The 17,429-nt window shown below is 42.5% G+C and overlaps 1 long non-coding RNA gene and 1 pseudogene across 1 annotated transcript; both read right to left on the bottom strand.

Annotated features, from left to right (window-relative positions):
• Positions 1 to 5,759: 5,759 nt before the first annotated feature.
• LOC139438466 (uncharacterized) lies at positions 5,760 to 17,008 on the bottom strand. The gene is made up of 3 exons (XR_011648127.1): positions 16,930 to 17,008; positions 13,982 to 14,101; positions 5,760 to 6,457 (listed from the first exon to the last, which is right to left on the bottom strand). It is a non-coding gene; the product is annotated as an uncharacterized lncRNA (long non-coding RNA).
• LOC105745330 (nucleophosmin pseudogene) lies at positions 7,855 to 8,888 on the bottom strand (annotated as a pseudogene).
• Positions 17,009 to 17,429: the final 421 nt, after the last annotated feature.

Genomic DNA, 17,429 nt, shown 5'->3' with positions numbered 1-17,429 from the left:
TATGAATTTATGGCTATAAATTTCCCTCTCAGTACTGCTTTTGCTGAATCCCATAAATTTTGGTATGTTGTGTTATCATTATCATTTGTTTCAAGGTAGTCATTGATTTCTTTTGAGATTTCCTCTTTGACCCACTGTTTTTCTAAGAGTGTGCTGTTTAATTTCCATATCTTGGTGTGAAATCTGGGCCTCTAGCCCTTGCGGATCTCCAGCTTCACTCCACTGTGGTCAGAGATATTACTTTGTATGATTTTGATCTTTCTGAATTCATTAAGCCTTTTTTTGTGGACTTGCATATGGTCTATCTTGGAGAATGATCCATGTGCATTTGAGAAAAATATATATCCTGCTGTGTTTGGGTGTAATGATCTATATATGTTTATTAGATCCAGCTCCTCTAATATACTGTTCAAATATGTTTTTTCTTTAGTGATTCTCTTTTGAGATGTTCTGTCCAGAGTTGATAGTGGTGTATTAAAATCCCCCACTATAATTGTAGATGTATCTATTCTTTCACTTAATTTTTCCAGCGTTTGCCTCACGTATTTAGAGGCGTCTTTGTTAGGAGCATAAATATTTATGATTGTTTGTTTTTCTTGACAGATTGTCCCTTTCACTAACATGTAGTATCCTCCTTTGTCTCTCACAATTGTTTCACATTTAAAGTCTATTTTGTCTGATATTAATATAACTACTCCTGCCTTTTTTTGGTTATTGTTTGCTTGTAAGATTGTTTTCCAACCATTCACTTTCAGCCTCCATGAGTCTCTGGGTCTAAGATGTGTCTCTTGTAGACAGCATATAGATGGGTCATATTTCCTTATCCAATGTCCCAGTCTGAATCTTTTGAAAGGTGAGTTTAATCCATTGACAGTCAGTGTTATTACTTTCAAGAAATTATTTATGTTAGCCATATTTTTTTAAAAATTTTTTTATTTTTTATTGACTTTGTAATAATATTACATTAAAAATATATATGTGAGGTCCCATTCAACCCCATCCCCCCACCCCCCCTCTCCCCCCCCCCAACAACACTCGTTCCCATCATCATGACACATCCATTGGATTTGGTAAGTACATCTTTGGGCCCCTCTGCACCTCATATACATTGGTTCACATCATAGCCCATACTCTCCTCCATTCCATCCAGTGGGCCCTGTGAGGATTTACAATGTCCGGTGATTGCCTCTGAAGTACCATCCAGGGCAGCTCCATGTCCCAAAGACACCTCCACCTCTCATCTCTTCCTGCCTTTCCCCATACCCTTTGTCCACTATGTCCACTTTTCCCATTCCAATGCCACCTCTTCTATGTGGACATTGGATTGGTTGTGTCCATTGCACCTCTATGTCAAGAGGAGGCTCAGATTCCACATGGATGCTGGATGCAATCCTCCCATTTTCAGTTGTAATCACTCTAGGCTCCATGGTGTGGTGGTTGTCCTTCTTCAACTCCATCTTAGCTGAGTGTGGCAAGTCCAATAAATCAGATTGTAGGTGCTGCAGTCTGTTGAGGTTCAGGTCCTGGCTATCACATTGTCAGTCCAGAGATTCAAATCCCCTAAATATATCTTAAACCCCAACATTAACTGCACCTCCAGCACATTGGCATGAAAGTCTTATGAAGGGAGATCCCATCTGAGTCCAGATTCATCACACATAAACACCATTTCCAAAGAGGGGCCATCTGCCCTGGTAGTTAACCCCATCAGCCATGACCATAACTCCCATGGGTCTCTTTAGCCCTCAAAGGAACCAATATCTGGGGGTTGTATCTGCTTTATCTGTCTCTCTGACTCTGCTCAGTTGTGCATGAGGGCAAACCTTCTGCCAGCCTCCAGACTCTTTTTTAGAAACTCGTAGCCATATAAACTCATTTCTCCTTTCCATTTCCCCCTTACTTTAGGTCAAACAGCATTTTAAAGTCATGGTATTTTATGTAGACATGGATATTCTGCTGATCCGCATTGAACCTTCCGTATAAGGTCCTTTTCCAGTTGCATCATCAGTTGGTAGTTGATAGTGGTCCCTCGTTGCCAGGGAGGCTCATCCCCGGGTGTCATGTCCCACGCTGGGGGGAAGGCATTGCATTTACATGCTGAGTTTGGCTTCGAGACTGGCCACATTTGAGTAACATGAAGGCTGACAGGAGGAAATTCCCAGGCACAAAGTTGCTCTAGGCCTTGTTCTTATTTTGGGTTTATCAGCTCACAAGCATAGTCATTAGCATCAGGGGCTCACTGTTGAACCCTCACTCCCTCCCGGTCCCCGCCACTGTACCTGGGAGACTGTCGCTGCTCCCCTAGGGACCACGACAGAGCACCACTGTTAGCCATATTTTGATTAGACTTGTGTTTGTCATATTTTGTTTGTTTTTTTTTTCTTCTCTTTTTGTCTTTTTTGTTGCTCTTACACTCTCCTCCAACTCTGCCTGTCCTGTTTTTTTCCTTTTTTTCCTGCAGAACTCCCTTTAGAATTTCTTGAAGGGGAGGTTTCTTGTTGGCATACTCTTTCAGTTTCTGTTTATCTGTGAATATTTTGAACTCTCCATCATTTTTGAATGCTAATTTAGCTGGATAGAGTATTCTTGGTTGGAAATATTTTTCTTTTAGTACCTTGTCTATATCATACCACTGCCTTCTTGCCTCCATGGTTTCAGATGAAAAATCAGCATTTAATCATATGGAGCTTCCCTTGTATGTGATGGTTTTCTTTTCTCTTGCTGATTTTAGAATTTTCTCTGTCTTGAGCGTTGGATAATTTGACAAGTATATGTCTTGGAGTGGGTCTGTTGGGGTTTATGATGATTGGGGTGTGCTGTGCTTCTTGGATATGTACATCTGTCTCTTTCATTGGGGAAGTTTTCAGCCATTATTTCCTGCAACACTCCTTCTGACCCCTTTCCCTTCTCTTTTCCTTCTGGGATGCCTACAATACGTATGTTTGTGTGTTTTGCATTGCCATTCAGGCCCCTAAGTCCTAGCTGGATTTTTTCTTTTTATCAATCAATTCTACTATATGTTTGATTTCCAATGTACTGTCTTCCACATCACTAATTCTCTGCTCTGCCTCTTCTAATCTGCTGATATTTGCTGCGAGTGTATTTATGATTTCTTGAACTGTGGTGTTCATTCCCATCATATCTGTTATCTTTTTGTGTATGTCTGCAATTTCCCCTCCAAATATTGTCTTCATGTTGTTAATCTCTTTCTTTACTTCATTAAATTTGTCGGTGATATATGTTCTGAGATCTTTAATTACTTGTGCAAAGTCCTGTTCCCCTTCCTGGTTTTTAGTTTGTTCATTGTATTCAGCCATGTTTTCCTGATTACTGGTTTGGTTTGTAGATTTTTGTTGCTGTCTGGTCATCATTTTATCTTGATGGGTTTAATCAGTTCCTTAGCTTCTTTGTCTAGTCTTGGGATTAATTTGCTGTTGTTTTTGCATAAGTGTTATATCTTCTCTTTGTCACTATGTTCTTCTTATTCTAATTTCTTATTGCTGGCTGAGTTCACTTTGAAGGAAAGTATTAGGGCCAGGGAAAGGCAATTGTGTAAGCAAGGAAAAAGTGTAAAGTAGTATTGGTGATAAATGTTAACAGAGCAACAATATGAGATCTGGGAGGATGGATATTAGATTCATGTAAGTTGTGTAGAGTTATAGCAGTAGGTAGAGTACCTATAATGAGGTAGTTGACTGAATATGGGAGGAATATGGTGTGAACTAAAAAAGCTAGTGTTTTCATGAGAGAGGGAAAGAGAAAAGAAAGACAATATTTTCAAGAGTGGATAAAAGACAGAAAACAAAACAAAGGTATTAGAAATTAAAAATTAGATACTTTGGGGATCAAAGAAAGGGAGGTGGAATATAGGAGAGACAGTAAATGATGGAGGATATCAAAATGTAGGGGAAAGGGGATAATGTAGGTAGCCAAAATCAATTCACACAGAAATGAGGCAATGGAGGATGAGTTAACCCAGCAAATGTGAGGTGTTCCCTGCAGCACCTATTGTATAATTAAGATAAAATAAAATAAGAAGAAAATGAGGGACAAGAAAGGGAAAAAAAAAAGAGAAGAAAGAAAGAAAGAAAAAGGGGGTGGGTAAAGGTAGGGGAACAAGTAAGGAAAAGAAAAAAAGATATAGAACAACCACAACAGCAATAACAAAAAAAAAACCCTAAATAACTGAAAAAAAAAGACTTTGGGGGACACAATTGGAGAAAAGACTAGGAGATAATGCAATGTTAGCAATCAGGACAATAAAAAATAAAAAAATAAAATAAAAAACAAAACAAAAAAGAAAAAATGCAAATGTTGAGGGCTAGGACATTCAAGGACCTCAGATGGACCTCATGGAGTGATGGATTCAGGGATGGAAAGTCTGTGATATTGAAGACTCAATAGGTGTGAGTCTCTAGGGTGTGGGCCACCAGGGTTTAGGGGACTCAGACCTGGCAACCTCAAATCTGGTTAACAGGGAGCCTGGGAGCACCGCAGTACAACACAGACTTCAGGGATCCCCGCAGCTGGGTGCCAACCCTATGGGAGAGGTCACAGCCACAAACTTTGACCTATGTTTCTGAACCCCACAATTCACCCACTCACTCGGGTCTCTTCTGTGGCTGTATCACCAATTCGACTTCAGGACACCTTCCACCCTGTAAGCCCCTGGAATGGCTACCTGTGGGCACCTCTACACTGCAGCCAATTTAATGATGCAGAATAGTAGCCAGGCCCAGGGATGGGGCTCCAGCCAGAAATGCTGATAGCAGAGCCCAAACCTGAAATTCCCATGCTTTGCAAAATATTCCCCTAATGAGCTTCCAGACATCTTCCACCCTGCCAGTCCCTGAAACAGCCTCCTGGTGATGTCTCTTTATTATGAACAATTTAAGGCTGCTGCATATTGGCAGCTGGCCCTGGGGGGTGGGGCTCTAGCCAGAAGCACTATTATTTGTGTCCACAATCAAAAATTCCCCACCTCACAATGAAACTCCCATTTGTCTCCCCAAATCGGTCTGCAAAGGCCTCCTGCCCTGTTAGCCCCCCAATAGCCCACTCAGGGCTTATGGATTCTCCAGGAATCGCCACCGCAATGCCGATGCCGCAGCTCCACCCACCCCAGGAGGGAGCATCCCGCATGCAGCTCCCTCCTCCATGTAATAGAGCCTCAATTTTATCTTATACATGAATTTTCTGTTACCTTCCCACCAAATCGATGTCCAGACACCCCCTGTACTGCAAAATCCCAGAAGCACCTGTTCCTGAAGAATTTCCAATGCTGCCCAGTCACTTCTTTGCAGGAGAGATTATCAGGTATGCTCACTCAGCCACCATCTTGCCCCACCTCCTCTTCCCTTTTAATGATGGGAATTCCAGGGTTTGCTGCCATGACTCTTGGTCCTGGGCTTCTCTGTCACATGGCAATATGCATGGACACCTCCTCTGGACTCTCCAGTTCTTTCCAGGTTCCAGAGACCTTCAACTTCTTGGTTCCTGTGACTTTCTATCTACTGAATCTCACTCTGAGTATAAAGGACTCCAGTAATAGAATAAGGCCCATCCTGATTACCTTGGGCCACATCTTACCTGTAGTAACTGCATCAAAATATCCTGCTAATTGGTTCACATTCACAGAAATGGATTCAGTTTAAAAACATGTGTGACTGGGATACACAGCTGAAAACCACCACACTTCACCCTTTGGACCAAAAGACATGTTTTCTCTCCACCATGTGCAAAATATATTCACTCCACCATAACATACCAAAGACTTTAAGTCATTTCAGAATCAATGGAAAGTACAGTCACATGAAAATCGGTTATAAGTGTGGTCTGTCTTGGAGCAAAATTCCCCTTGGTCTGTTAACCTGTGAAATCTAGAAAACAAGTTTTCTTCCAATATTCAATGGAAAGACGAGCATAGGATAGATATAACCATTTTAACAGGGAGAAATTGGAAGGAAACAGACATCACTGCTCCCAAACAATCTGCAATCCAGCAGGGCAACCTCCATTAGCTTTCACAGTCTAAGAGTTTTCTGTAGATCCATGTTCTTCACTCCAGGCCTGGTGGAGTCTCACCCCATTTAAGTGCTTGTATGATGGCCACAGTATCACCCAAAACTAGGGTGAAATCTCCACCCTTTAAGAACATCAGCATATTGGTGAGGCTCTCTACAAACCCTGTGGCACAGTCCCCACAATCTCTGAGCATTGCGGTGGCAGCACTCTACCCGAACAATGGGGCAGAAGTCATGCCACCTCTGAGTGCATGGGAGGGTAACTGCCCCCTCCAAGTGATGGGGTTTATGCACCCTTTTTCAACACATGTGTAGGTCCCCTCTCTTGTCCAGAAGATATATCTTTGGTCCAGACTTGGCTTCCATGTTTCTGCCCATTCTTCCTTCAATTTGTCCATTCGTTGTGCCTTTCTGTTCTTGCTGGAAGTAGTTCACTGAAAAAAATTTCACAAAAATTACTTGTCAGCTTTGCATACAGTTCAATGGATCCAAAACATCAGACAACAGAACTTTCCACAGATCTTTCATGCATAACTACATTTCCAATCTTTACCTCCATTGAAATGGCTGACTGGTTCTATATTCAGTGAAACCATCACATGGAGCTGTTTTCTCTGAGAACGTGCTTTCTGAAAGCTCAAGAAGACCTCTCATAAACTACTTTTGGCCCTATTCATGGAGTATACAATGTCGATAGGCTTAGAAATTTCCAAAACATCAATTTCTGGTTTCTTTGTTCTTATGAATCAATTTCAGCTTATTGATTTCCTCTCACATTTTACTATAAGCTACAATGAAAATCCAGGCTGTGCTTTCCATACTGAGCTTGACAATGTCTTCAGCAAAATAGTCAAGCTCATTGCTTCCAAGTTCTGCCTTCTGTTGACATCAGAACTCAATTTATCCAAGTTCTCTCCATTTGAAAACAAGGAATACCTTTCCTTCAGATTCCAATAATGCATTCATCATTTCCTTCTAAGGCTCTTTGGAAGTGCCTTTAGCATTCTGATTTTTACCAACAGTCATTTGAAAGCAGTCTAGCCTTTTTCTATCAAACACCTTATAATTCTTCCAGCATCTAGTTATTATCCAGTTCCAAAGCTGTTTCTACATTTTGGTATTTGCTTGAGTAGGACTCCACTTTCCTGGTACCAAAATCTGTTTTGGATTTCTTCATTGCTCAAGCAAATACCATGCATTGGGTTGTCTTCAACAATTGGAATTTATTGGCTCTTAGTATTGAGGCTAGGGAAAGTCCAACTCAAGGTGTTATCAAAGCACCCCCTATGCTCTGTAGAGAGATCCAAGAATTTACATTTTGCTGATTTGTGGAACAATGCCCTGTATATTTCTTTTATTTTTAAACATTGCTAAAATACTGAGTTTATATCATACATATATTTTGTGTCCCCACTATATATTTTGTGTCCCCACTACCACTATGTCCTATTAAAACCCTCCATGCATACTTAAAACCAAGAAAAGGGTGCAGTTCCATATTTAAAAACTAAATAGGCATTTTTTTATTTTATTTTTTCATTTTTAAAAAAATATTACATTAAAAAAATATGAGGTCCCCATTCACCCCCACCGCCCCCACCCCACCACTCCCCCCACAGTAACACTCTCCCCCATCATCATGACACATCCATTGCATCTGGTGAGTACATCTCTGGGCATCACTGCACCCCATGGCCTGTGGTCCACAGCATAGCCCACACTCTTAAATAGGCATTTTGAATAACACATTCTTGGAAAGGAATCTGGACAACATTTATCAGACACAGTAGGGAAAGTGCTCACTCTGCATCATAGAAAGGACAGCCAGATATCATCTGTTACAGAAATGAAATAAGACAGACATTTTTAACCAACTGTTTAAGCTATTTTCTGAAAGAGACTTCCTCCACTGCCAGAGATCTTGAATAGCTTCCTGGTCAGTCATCCAGAAGCAGTTCTTCATGTAATTGATGAATTTGACTCCCACTTTGGTAAGAGAACCACCTTTTCCTATCCTTGCTTGCATTTTTGCTTTAATATCTTCTACAGAACTAGATCCGTTCAGTGATTTAGGAACTTTTTCCTGTTTTTGAAGGATTCTTGACCTGATTTTAAAATTTTTAAAGTTTTTTTAATTTTTAAAAATTTATTTATCTCCCCTTCCCTGCCTGCCCCCCCTCCCACCCAGTTGTCTGCTCTCTGTGTCCATTCACTGTGTCCTTTTGATTTTGATATTGATTGTTTTGATTCTTTTCCACCCTGGTTTGACTTTTGTGCATTTTTGGCTGGGGTTTCTCTGATAGTTTTTTTCACTGAAGATGTTCTTCTGTTTCCTCCTCCTCAAAATCATCATTATCATCATGTTAATCACCATCTTCATCTTCATTATCATTGTAATCATCTTTATCAGCAAGTTTTACCTATTTTTGTGGAACCCTGCTATCACTTCCAGAGGCAGATTGCTTTCAAGGTATGCTTAAGAGTTTCACATCTTCTCTTCATCTTCTTTCTCTGCATCTTCCTCCACAGCTACTAAGTGCTGTCCACTAATAGGCACTCACCTGGAACCACACTTCAAACAAAAGACAACAGGTTTTATTTTCATGCCTCCAAGGGAAACCATCAGTTGTACAGAAATGTTACTTTAATTGGACTGCCTTCATAATTCATTGTCTCTGCTTCAACAACATGCAATTCATTCTTTGTACCAGTCCCTAAACTGACCAGTCTTAAAGATAACTGGTGCTCATTTTCATCATTATCCACCCTAAAGCGATAATCTTGGTCAGCCTTTAGTTTCCAATTAAAAAAAAAATAGTTCTGGGGCCTCAGGGAGCTCATGTCCATGTCCATCAAATCTTCCATGGGGTGCTAGCACCCACTTAGGTGGGAGAGAAGTCAGATGGAGATAGTCAACTGTTGTTCCAGAGTTAGGAGGTCCATCCTACAGGATGGAATCACACCCAGGATACAGGTGTTTTTAGGTCTAGTTGATCTTCTGTCTGGTCGTTCTATCTGTTGATGTGAGTGGGTACTATTATTGTAGATACATCCATTTCTCCCTTCAGTTTTGCAAGGGTTTGCCTCAGGTGTCTTGTAGCACCCTTGTTAGGTGTACAGATATTTATGATTACTATTTCTTCCTGGTGGATTATTCCTTTTGGTAATAGGTAATGACCTTCAGCATATTTTATAACATTTGCATTTAAAGTGTGTTTTGTCTAATATTAGTATAGCTACCCCTGCTCTTTTGGCTTTCTGCTTTCATGAAATATCTTTTCCCAACCTTTCACTTTCATCTTATTTGAATCCTTGGGTCTAAAATGAATCTCTTCTAGATAGCATTTGGATGGATTATTTTTTTAATCCATGCTATCAGGCAGTATTCTTTTGATTGGGAAGTTTAATCCACTAACATTTAATATTATTCAAAGGCACCACTTACCTTGACCATTTTGTCCTTTGACTTTCATATGTCATATCTTATTTTAATAATTTTACTCTTTTGATTTCCCTTTCTGATAGTCTTCATTTCTACACTCTCCACCAAGCCTCTATCTCATGTCTTTTTCTTTCAGCCAGCAGAACTCCCTTTATTATTTCTTTTAGAGCCATCCTCTTGTTTAGTAACTCTTTTAGTTTCTTTTTATCTGGGAATATTTTAAACTCACCCTCATTATAGCAGTACAATTTGGCTGGATAAAGAACTCTTGGCTTTCAGTTTTTCAGCATCTTAAATACATTGCACTACTGTCTTTTTGCCTCCATAGTTTCTGATGACAAATCTGTACTCAGTCTTTTTGAATCTCCCTTGTATTTGATGGATCATTTTCTCTTGCTTTAAGAATTCTCTATTTATCTCTTGCATTTTTACATCCTCAATGTATGAGTCTCTAAGTAGATCTGTTTTGAATACATTGTGCTTCTTGGATAAATATATTTCTATCTCATAAGACTTGGGAAATGATTATCCATTATTTCCTCAAATATTCTTTCTTTCCTTTTTCCCTACTCTTCTCTTTCTGAAATTCACATGACACATACATTGGTGCACTTTGTGCTATCATTCAATTCCCTGAGCCCCTGTTCAAATTTTTGCCATCATATTCTCTCTGTTCTTCTGTTCTTTTCAATTTCAGCTATTCTGTCTTTCAATTCATTTATTCTTTCTTCTGGCATTTAAAACACATTGCTTTATGCCTCTAAAGTATTTTTAGTCTCCATTGTGCCTTTCATTCCCATAAACACACTTATGTTTCTATTCAAGCTTTCAAATTCTTTGAGCATACCCAGTGTCTTCTTTTTTTCTCTCTCTTTTTTTCTTTTAAATATTACATTAAAAAATATGAGGACAAATGAGTTTATATAGCTATGAGGCTCCAAAAAAGAGTTGGGAGGTCATCAGAGGGGTGAGGCTTATGCACACCTCAGCAGGGTACCAGAGACAGCCAAGGTAGATGGAAACCCAGGTGCTGGTTCTCCTGAGGGCTGCAGAGACCCACCGGTTCTATGGTTATGGCAGATGGCCCAGTGTCTTCTTAATGTCATTTATCTCTTTACCCACATTTTCCTTCAGCTCCTTAAATTGATTCAGATTCGTTTGAACATCATTTATTAATTGTTTCAAAGCTAGTGTGTAATCTGGTGTTTAGATTTATTCCTTTGACTGGGCCAAATTTTCCTGTTTCTTAGTATGGCTCATAGTTCCTTGCTGATGTCTAGGCATCTAATTATGATGGAGAGTTTACTCTGATGTCCAGTTTCTTTGTCTTGCCTAGGATATAATTGTTGTTTCCAGTCTTTGTGTGATGGCTCCTCTTCGATTCTTGATTCAACTTCTTCTAGCACCTCAAAGGGCTTTGTAAAAGAGTGAAAAGGCAGCCACATCAATGTGAGGAAATATTTGGAAATCATATATCTGATAGGGATTCAATATGCATGTACATAGGGAGGTTCTGCTACTCAACAATAAAAAGACAAATGACCTGATTTTAAAAATGGGCAAAACACTTGAGTAGGCATTTGTATAAAGAAGAAACACAAGTGGCAAAAAGTGTTCAACATCTCTGGCAATTAGGGAAAATCAAATCAAAACTACAATGAGATATTACTTCACACCTATTAGAATGACCACTGTTAATAAGACAGAAAACTATAAGTGTTGGAAAGAATGTGCAGAGGTAGGAATGCTTATTCATTGTTGACAGGACTGTAGAATGGTACAGTCACTATGGAGGACTGTTTGACAGTTCCCAAGGAAGTTGCATATACATTTGCCATATGACCAAGCAATACAACTACTAGGTATATAAATGGAAGATGACTGCAGTGACACAGACTTCTGCAAACTGAGGTTCATAGCAGCCTTATTCATATTGCCAAAATAATGAAGAAACACAGGTGTCCAAAAACTGATAAATGAATAAACAAACTATGGTGCATACATATGGTGGAATATTATACAGCTGTTAAGAATAAATGAAGTCATAAATCATAGGACAACATGATGAACCTGGAGAACATTAAGTTGAGTGAAGCAAGCCAGACACAGAAGGACAAATATTGTATGATTCTGCTATTATGAGCTAAATATATTATATAAACTCATGGATTTAATAATAGAATATAGGTCACTAGAAAATAGAATAAGGTTAGAGAATGGAAAGCTGAGGTTTAGTCTGGGCAGAATTAGTAAAAACATTGTTTGTAAATCTTTGGAAATGAGTAGAAATGGTAAAAGTATGTCCTCCTGTTTGTAACTATAGTGCTCACCTATGGGTATGATAATAGTTGAAAAGGAAAGTCCTAGGGAATATATATGGCTAGAAGGAAAGCTAACTAATGTAACATGGTAATGAATATCATAGTGAAGCAAGATCATGTGAAATATGAGTATGTGTAATATTGCATACATTAAACTATTTTTTGAAACTGAACACAGGTATGTTAATGTTAAAATATTTAACTATCATGCAAAAATACAAACTATGGGCAGTAGTCTACAGTAATACATGAATAATCTTTCACTAATTATAAAAACATGAACTGTACAAAGTGAAAGAAACTAGAGAAAGGTACAACATATTGTTTGACTCCATCAATATAAAATATACATACAAATAGAGAGACAGAAACAGAATACCAACTATGGATAGCAGATGAAGGGTAGATTGAGAAGTGTTTATTAAGGGGTAGAGTTTTTTGTTTATTTGCCTGTTTATTATTATTTTATTATTGGAATAATGCTTTAATAAGAAATGAAGTGATAAATGCACAACTATGTGATCATACCAAATACCACTGACTGTACACTTTGAATGGATTTTATGATTTATGAATATGTATCAATAAAAATGATTTCAAAAGAACTGTGAAGAATTAAAAGGTGCCTGCAGCCTGCACAAAATAGCACTCTGAAAATAAGGGCCCAAGTAGAATACACAATGTTTCCTCTTGATAACTGAGTTTCAGCCCCAGATAAAATAATCCAAAAATGTAAAGAGTTAAAGTTTAAAATAATAAGAAGAAAGAGCTAAAGATTAGGAGTTTCCATGCTCTGAGGAAGAACTAAAGGCATCAGAAATGGAAATCTCCTAATTTTTTGAGTTAGTGCTCTGATTGGTTGGCATCAGATCTTTGACCATAGTATTTGAGAAAAATATAACACCAAGAAAAGAACACATAAATAGCTGAATGTTGGAAGAAGGCATACTTATGCTGGTTCTGCCAAGGGAAAGGAAGCACAACATTTTTTTGACACCTGGAAATACACCCTAGTTATCAATCAACTGATTATTTTTTATTATTTATTATATAACTTGTTCATTAAACTTAACTGGGGTTATGACCTATAAACAGAAATGTGCATAAATCATAAGTCTACAGATCCAGGAATTTCCACAAAGAGAAGAGCCCCATGAAATCACTCCCCAGTCAACAAGGAGACATAGTCAACACCCCAAGACTCTCCCAATCACGAGGCCCCTGTGTCTCCCCAGAGAAAACTGGGATAAGGACTTCCCAAACCTTAGTAGAGTTTTGCCTCTTTTGAATTTGACATAAATAGAAACATAGTGTATGAGAAAAAACCCTGTCCAGGGACCCACTTATGTGGTGCAGACCAGTTCCCAAGGGCTTGGAGTAGAGGACTGGGAAGACAGCAAGAACCCTCTTATTTTTTCCTGGTGTGCACTTTCCTGGCATGACAGCAGATGGCGCTCTTTGACAAGCAAACCTCTCTGCTCAAACAAACTCTGCTCAAGCCCAGTGGAGAATGCATTCAATGAAACCATGAGCTGTCGGGTGGTGCCTAAGCAATGTCTGGGAAAGGTCCCCTCTAGGTGGGCCAAGCCTCACAGTACCAATACACTCATTACTTCTCAGCTGCCCCCTCAGCTTTCCCAGGGAGGAAACAAATCTCTCCCCTCTGTATCAACAGCAGTCAGTCCTGGTCAATAAGGAGGGGCTTTGAGAATTTGGGCTATCTTTAGCTCTCCACCAGCACCCAGGTGGGGACAGTGGCACAGCCATGCCCAGTCTGGACAGGTGGAAAGTGTGGCACCCAGCAGGCCAGATTTGTCAGCCAGAAGTTGGACTAGCAGTAAGCTTGTCCCTGCCCCTCCCCTTTCCTGGGGACATGGACCTGGCAGCCCTCTCATCCATAGCCATCCACCAGGGACAGGAATACCCAGAGCTGTGTGCTCTGTGAGTGGGGTTGGGTACCTCCAGTGGCAGTGGCCTGAGTTACTCAAGGATCCTCTCTGCAGAGTCTCCTTCTCCTCACCCCTCTCTCTTCTGGGGGCTGCCTAGCCCTCTCCTGATCTCCAGATCCCTAGAACTGTTCTTCCAGACAGTTGCTGCCTGTCCTCTCGCCATTTTTCGGGAGAGAAGTGATCCCTGTAACTGTGTGGTCTTCTATATTCTCACATTCAGATGAATGTGTTGAATTCATGACTTACCCCTATTTGGATGATCAGCTCTCACATGTATGAAGCTTTCCATTGATGTCATGGTGGGTGTGTTCTTGAAGATATGCTGCATGGATATCATCTCTTGTTTACCAAGGCCTTCTTCCCTGCCTGAAATAATGACAAAAATTAAATTGGTAGAGGGTGATGGACTAACAGGCAGAGCTGAACTCTCTCACAAAAACAATGGAGAAAGAGCCAAAAGCTGGCTGAGGGAGCTGCTTTGGGGAATCAGCAGACCAAGACAGTGCTACACAAGTGCAACACCAAGGAGGGTGAGGGACAGGGATGAAGAAGCTGAAAAGACAAACATGAAACACCAAGCCCTGTGGTGGCCAGGAAGAGCTCCTACCCCCATGCACAAGATATTGAGCTTTGTTAAAACCCCTAGCTCACTACAGCCAGCTGAGAGGGAACACATCTTCCTCCCTGTCAGCTGTTTCAAGGGAAAAGGGAGAGGAGGTGAGGTGCTCTTCTTCAGTGAATTCTGCCTGCAGAGCCCCCTTTGAACCTCCAATCTGGAGATTCAACACAGGAACACAAGCAAGTTGAGACCGACACTGGAAAGGTGTGAGGACTACCGCCATCTCTTGGTCGGTCTGGAGATTGCATGGATAAACACTTCACACAGTCTGTATCCAACCCCTGGGAGAGAATCTTTGCCCCACTAGTGAGTCTTTGACCCGATTTTGAAAACTTAAGCTGGGCAATTTTAAAGACTGTGTATAAGTTGAACCAACTGTCTAAGAAGTGCTGTTAAAAAAAACCATAAAAACAATAGGCAAGACAGAGAAATCAGCCATTGGAGTAAATTCACCAACATATTCAGATGCCTAGACATCAGCAAAAACATTACAAACCGTACTAGGAAACAGGAAGTGATGGCCCAGCCAAAAGGACAAGTCGGTTATCCTGAAGACATACAGGATTTAAGACAATAAATCTGTCATAATCACACAACTCTTCCAAATCAATTCAAAGAATTTAAGGAAACTATGACTAAAGAAATAAAGGATATTAAGAAGACCTTGGAGGAGTGGAGGTGGCTCAAGTGATTTGGTGCCTCTCTCCCATATGGGAGGTCTCAGGTTCAGATCCATAAAAAAAAAGATAAAGAGACACAGAGAGCACACAATGAGCAGACAGCAAGCATAAACAACAAAGGGAGAGGGAGAAATAAAATCTTTTTAAAAAAGAAGACACTGGGAAAGTATAAAGAATAATTTCAAAGCCTGCTAAGAAAAATAACAGAATGTATGGGAATGAAAGACATGATAGATTAAATTAAAAATACATTACAGGCATATAAAAGCAGATTTGAATTGCTTGAAGACAGATTTCATGATTTTGAAGACAGAACATCTGTACTGGAAAACAGAGGAGAACAGAAAGAGAACAGAGTCAAAAAAGAAAAAAAAAATGGAACAGAGTCTCAGGGAATTGAATGACAACAGGAAACGCTCAAACATTTGTTATTATTGGAGTCCCAGAAGGAAAAGTGACTGGAAAAGGGGCAGAAAGAATATCTGAAGAAATAATGTCCAAAAACTTGCCAAGCCCTATGGAGGACACAAATATCAATGTCCAAAAAGGACAACACACCCCAAAGGGAATAAATCCGAAGAGATCTACCCCGAGACACACACTATTCAGAAAGACAACTATCAAAGCTAAAGAGAGGATTCTGAAAGCAGCAAGAGAAAAGCAAAGCATCCCATGCAAGGGAAACTTGAGAAGATTAAGAGGGGACCTCTCATCAGAAACCAGGGAGGCGAGAAGGAAGGAGTACGATGTATTAAGGTACTGAAGGAGAAAAACTGCCAGCCAAGAACACTGTATCCAGCAAAGCTGTCCTTCAAAAATGACGGTTGGTTCAAAGTCTTCAAAGACAAACAAAAACTCATAGAATATGTTACCAAAAGACCAGATTTTCAAAAGATACTAACGGGGGGTGCTGCAGCCTGAAAGGTAAAAATAAAAGGGCCAGAGTTTGCAGAAGTGTTTATAAATGAAGATTATTAGGAAGGCTAAACTAAAGTATGAGAAGACAGACAACAGAACGATATGAGAGCAGACAGACAAAGAACAAGAGGATGCAGCAAGTCATGCCTGTACAGGAATAGCACTGAATGTTAATGATTGAACTCCCCTAGCAAAAGACATAGACTGACAGAAGGGATTAAAAAGCACGTGAACTCTGCATATGTTGCTACAAGAGACCCAGCTCAAGTGTAAGGGCACCACCAGGTTAAAAGCGAAAGGTTGGAAGAAGGTATTCCATGCAAATAGTAACCAAAGAAGAGCTTCAGTAGACCGGAGCAACGCAATTTAAGAATCTTACAGAATGAGAAACAAGTGCTCAGTGGAACTGGCGCAAGGGCCAGGCGGGGCGGGAGTGTCCGCAATTGTCGGCTGCAGGGAGCCCAGCTCTGGGCGGCTTTGGGCAGGCAAAGGAGTGGAGGGGGGGGGGGAGGGGGGAGAGGAGAGGAGACCCTGCTGCAGCAGAACCGCGCAGAGCCCGCGCACAGTGCCCTGACTTGGCGCCCCGCTGCGGAGCCCCAGCTGCCCGGCACTGCCCGGGACCCCGCGGCGGCCCAGAGGTCTAGGGCGCGCCCTCTGCTCACAGCCCACGGGGTCCCGGGGACCCTGCCACGCGGATCCCACCCAGACGGCCTCCGCCCGGCTTCCGACACCCCACGTGCGCGGGCAAACCCCGGGCTGTGCCCTCAGGACCTCGGCGCAGCCCCCGCCTGCTCAGTCCCCGGACGGCCCCGCGCCCACCCCACCACCACGCACAACCCCACTCCCACCCCGCCCGCCCCGCAGGACCCAGCTTTCCTACCCCCCACCGCCGCGCCCCCCGGCGTCCCTGCGGCGCCTCCTCCCCAGCCCGCGGGCCCGACCCCCCGGGGCGCCGCCCACCTGCAGACCCGACTCACCCCGGCCAGAGGCAGGGGGCGCCCGAGGCAGGCTGCGGCCAGCACCGCGCCTCGGTCCCGCACGCTCGCCCCGGGCCCGCCCCCTCGTCTCCCCGCCCCGCGCCCCCGCGCCCCGGGCCCGCCCCCTCGTCTCCCCGCCCCGCGCCCCGGGCCCGCCCCTCGTCTCCCCGCCCCCGCGCCCCGGGCCCGCCCCTCGTCTCCCCGCCCCCTCGTCTCCCCGCCCCGCGCCCCGGGCCCGCCCCCTCGTCTCCCCGCCCCGCGCCCCGGGCCCGCCCCCTCGTCTCCCCGCCCCTCGTCTCCCCGCCCCCTCGTCTCCCCGCCCCGCGCCCCGGGCCCGCCCCCTCGTCTCCCCGGCCCGGCCCGCACTGCGGGCTGCAGCGCCCAGAGCCCTGAGCGCCGCGGGGCGGGGCAGGTCCGGGGCTGGGGGGCAGGCGGCGCGCCCCCTCCCAGGGGCAGTGGCGGGGCCTCCGCTCCCCCTGAGCTGCTGGGCCAGGTCCTCA

This window comes from Dasypus novemcinctus, assembly GCF_030445035.2.
Source record: "Dasypus novemcinctus isolate mDasNov1 chromosome 8 unlocalized genomic scaffold, mDasNov1.1.hap2 SUPER_8_unloc_1, whole genome shotgun sequence".
In the NCBI taxonomy this organism is placed as follows: domain Eukaryota; kingdom Metazoa; phylum Chordata; class Mammalia; order Cingulata; family Dasypodidae; genus Dasypus; species Dasypus novemcinctus.
The sequence above is the reverse complement of the archived record's forward strand: the minus strand, read 5'-3'. Positions and strand labels throughout refer to the sequence as shown.